The sequence below is a fragment of the Myotis davidii genome, unplaced genomic scaffold, assembly GCF_000327345.1.
Source record: "Myotis davidii unplaced genomic scaffold, ASM32734v1 scaffold134, whole genome shotgun sequence".
NCBI lineage: Eukaryota > Metazoa > Chordata > Mammalia > Chiroptera > Vespertilionidae > Myotis > Myotis davidii.
Window position 1 is genome coordinate 2,191,854 of NW_006288853.1, and position 4,226 is coordinate 2,196,079.

Sequence of the window (4,226 nt, forward strand, 5' to 3'; positions counted from 1 at the left end):
ACTATCTTTGGTGGCTACCTGGACATAGTAATAACATGTTCGTATCACCCGAGGATATTTTTCCACTAATTTTTCAGAGAGTGAGAGAGAGAGAGAGAGTGGAAGAGAGAGGAAAAGACAGAGAGAAACATCCATGTGAGAGAATTAACAAACATTGATTGGTTGCCTCCTGCATGCACCCCTACCAGAGCCAGGGAGGAGCCTGCATTCAAGGTACATGCCTTTGACTGGAATTGAACACGGGACCCTTTGATCCGCAGGCTGACGCTCTATCCACTGAGCCAAACTGGCTAGGGCCATATTGTTCTTTCTTACTTTATCAACTTAAAACATTATCAATTGACTTCTTCCAATGATAGTAAGGGATTTAGCTTACTTGCAATACCTTAATTCCCCTCCTCACTTTCAATATAGCTCTCAAAATTAACTGTTTTGGGTTACACTATATGTTATATATAATGTGTAATGAATGTGTGTGTATATATATTTATATATGTGTGTCTCCAAAAATATATACACACTTTGAATCATTATAAAGGCAGTGTTTATTGAAATACATTTTATTTTCAAAATTGAGCTTATCAGCTGTTAGAGTGTGCATACATTTTTGGGGGGACACCTGTATGTATATACATATGTAAATATATAATTAAATATATGTAAATATATATGCATATACATGTGTGTTGTTTTATTTCTTGGCCATTCACCAAGATAAGGTTATTAGTTCCCTTTAAACTTTTCTTCGACCTCCACATCACCCACCTTTTCATGTACACATTGGCACTGTTGGTCAATCTGCAGTCTATTGTGTATACATTTTACTCTGTCATACTCAAGCTCTTGTTTCGTTGTGGGATTCTAAATGTTTATAATGTGAATGAGCTGTCCTTACTTTACAATGGTTATGTAAATGTCACACTGCGGAATTAAATAAAATACACTATGATTATATTCCTTTCTTGCACAGAGTTCTGTTCTTCTTAGAGTGTCTAACTGCCTTTTTGCTCCCTCAGTGTTTGCCTTCAGATCCTGGATGTCAAACTCACCATCAATTATCTATTCATTCCTTTCCCCAAACACCTCCCTCCAAGAGTCCCCTCCTTCCTGCTCTGTTCCCACGGACTATTCTCTAAATCTGATGCTAAGCCATCAGCCTGGGGCTTCCCTTCACTGCTCTCCCCATGGGGAGCCACTCTGACCTGGATCCCCCATCTTCCTTTTTCTTGGTTTACTAAAATTTTAAATTAAACAAAAGAAAATATGTGCTTGTTTCAAGTGAAGTATAGAGACACGTAAAAATCCACCCCCATCCTCCTCCAGCCTTGCCCCTGAGTGAACAGCGGTGGGTGCCTTCTCCACCTTTATCTGGGCTCAGATCCATGTGTTTAAACAGGAACACTGGCTCCTTCAAGTTTGTTCTTTTACAAAAACGGAATCATATTATCCGTCTTACTCTGCAACTTTTTACCCCCACTTAATTCATTAACAAGCTGCTTCCGAGTCCATCGCATGGGTATACCCTACTTATTCACCTGTTTCCTCTGATGAGTAGTCAGGTGGTTTTCAATTTTCATGTCACTACAAACAATAAACACGCTTGTGAATAAAATCTTACCTATTGGTGCTTTTATTTTTGTAGGGTAGATTTCTAAAAGTGAAATGATCGGACCAAAGGACATGCATACATTATTTTAACTTTCTACTGGGGTATAACGTACATACCAAAAAGAACGTGCATCATAAATGTATAGTTTAATGAATTCTCACCAATAGAACACACAAGTGTTGCCAGTACTCAGACCAAGAAATGGAACATTGGCAGCACCTGCGGAGGCCACCTCACACTCCCTTTGGGACAATAAGCCCCTCCCAGGGGTACCCTCCATCCTGACCTCTAGCAGTGTGCATAATTCTTACTTTAAGACATTACCACATTATTCTCCCCAAGAGTTGCAGCAATTCACATTCCCACACGTGGTGCACACATGTATGTTTCCCCACATACTCACCAACATTAGATGTAACTTTTTGCTTACCTGGTGAGTGAAAATGGCACCTGTTTTAATTTGCATTTTTGTGAGTAACCAGTGAGGTTTGTGCCATAAAGGCACAAACTCCTTAATTTACAGATTAAAAAAACCAAGGCTCGGAGAAGAGCAGGGATCTCACTCAAGTCACTTAATATTCGCTTTCTTTCTGTGGTTAGTACAAAGGGCTCAACAAAACATAGATCACCCCACAGTGAGTCTAGGTCCCTAAGCGTAACTCATTCAAGCCGCACAGGAGAGGAGGGAAAGGACACACAGACCTCGTCTTGTTGTGCTGGGCCTGGAGGACAGCCCTGGTTCTGCTCATACACACCAGACTTGGCTCTAAGACAGGTTTAGGGGCAGTGCGGGAAGGGAGCCATGCTGAAAGCCGGCCGGGCTGGCTGCTGGCTGTGGAGAGAGCAAGCAGTCAAACAGCCACACATGCAACAACTCTCTGGAGTGGGCCTGGAGGCCAGAGGGGAAAGTGGAAAGATCTGTGGACTAGAGGGCTTGGAGGTGCTGCGATACAGTCTGGGAAGAAGCAGGTCCTGAAGGCTCTGCAGCCCATGCCAGGCAAGAAAACGGCCTCTCACACCTGAGCAGCAGGGGCACAGGCGGGAGCGGTCCACGCCAGGCGAGCGTTCATGTGTGGGGGCTGAGGATGACGGCCATCCAGGGGAGGTGGGACTAGAGCCGAGCCCTGAAGGGTCGGTGGGGTTACAATGGGCAGAAGGAAGAGCATGGGCAGGAGGGTTGGGTCAGTGTTAACACCAAAGGCCCAGAGAGGAAAACGAGAAAACCATGACTGAGGAAAATACTGAAAAAAGCACTTCTGGAGACAGGAGGCTGGGAGGCTCAGGCCGGACCGGGTGGCCCAGCGCGGGCCTGACTGTGTGCAGGGGGAGCCGGTGGCTGGGATGTGACAGGGCTTTGTTAGGAGGCAACTGGTAAAATACAGGCGTTTTCATTTCCTAAACTAAACTGTAACAAACCACCACACCCTTGGCGGCTGCTTTAACAAATGACCAAAACCTAGGCGGCTTCCCAACGACACAAATAAATTACCTCATGGTTGCGCGGGTTAGAAGTCGGACGTTGGTCTCACTGGGCGAAAACGAAGGTGGTGGCAGGGCTGCGTTCCTAAGAACCTGTTTCCTGACCTTTTCCACCTTCTAGAAGCCTCCTGCCGTCCTTGGCCTGTGGCCCCTTCATCTTGAAAGCCAGCAAAGGTGAGTTGCGTCCTCCTCACATCCCGTCCCTCTGGCCCCCGCTCCCATTTGAAGGGCTCCTGTGATCACATTGCTCCCACCTGGGTCATCCAGGCTAGTCCTATTTTAAGACCATCTGATTAGCAGCATGAATCCCATCTGCAGCCTTAAGTTCCTTAAGTGCCCTTTGCCATGTAACATAGTCCCGGGTTCTAGGGATTAGGATGATCAGAACATGGACATGTTGAGGGCAGACACAGGGGATCAGTATTCTGCCTACTATACTGTGTTAGTTGGGACTCTTTGTAAGGAAGAAAACAAAGAAGGCTCTATGCAGGCGTGAGTAACCAAGGCCTCAGTATCTTTCTCTCCTCCCCTGTGTCTGGACCTGATTCTCTCTTTTGGTTTACAGGCAATCTCCTTCTATGAGCGGCTCCTGGGAGCACCAGGCTGACATCTCACTGTTATACTTCAGCGAGATAGACCCCCGACTCAGAATTTAAATTTAACCCCTTCCCCAACAATTTTTTTGTTAAAAACGTTTCTTTTTCAGACTAATTTTTTTATTTTGGTTCTATATAGTATTTTTGATGCTGGTTATGAAAACAGTTTGTAACTCATCTTCCTATAAACCATATTTTTTTACCATATTTTCTTAGTATACTCGTCAACGACTGAAAAAGAACATTTTGTGAAAACGAGTATACACGTTTCTGCCGGGGAAGGGGTTAAGAGCCTTTATTAAGCTGGCCAGCTGACCACAGTCACAGCACCCTGCCGAAGCAAAGGCTGAACTGCAGCCCCGACTGCAAGAGCTACAGCGTTTTTATTTGCAAAAGCCACAAAGTTACAAAGCCTTGTTTACACACTTAGTTCCAGACACAGTATAGCATCATTACCTTCCTATCTATGTGTTTTAGGAACAGAGAGTACAGCATACGGAGAAGAGGCCATGAGACCGTATCTCAAGGCCTGACCTGATGTC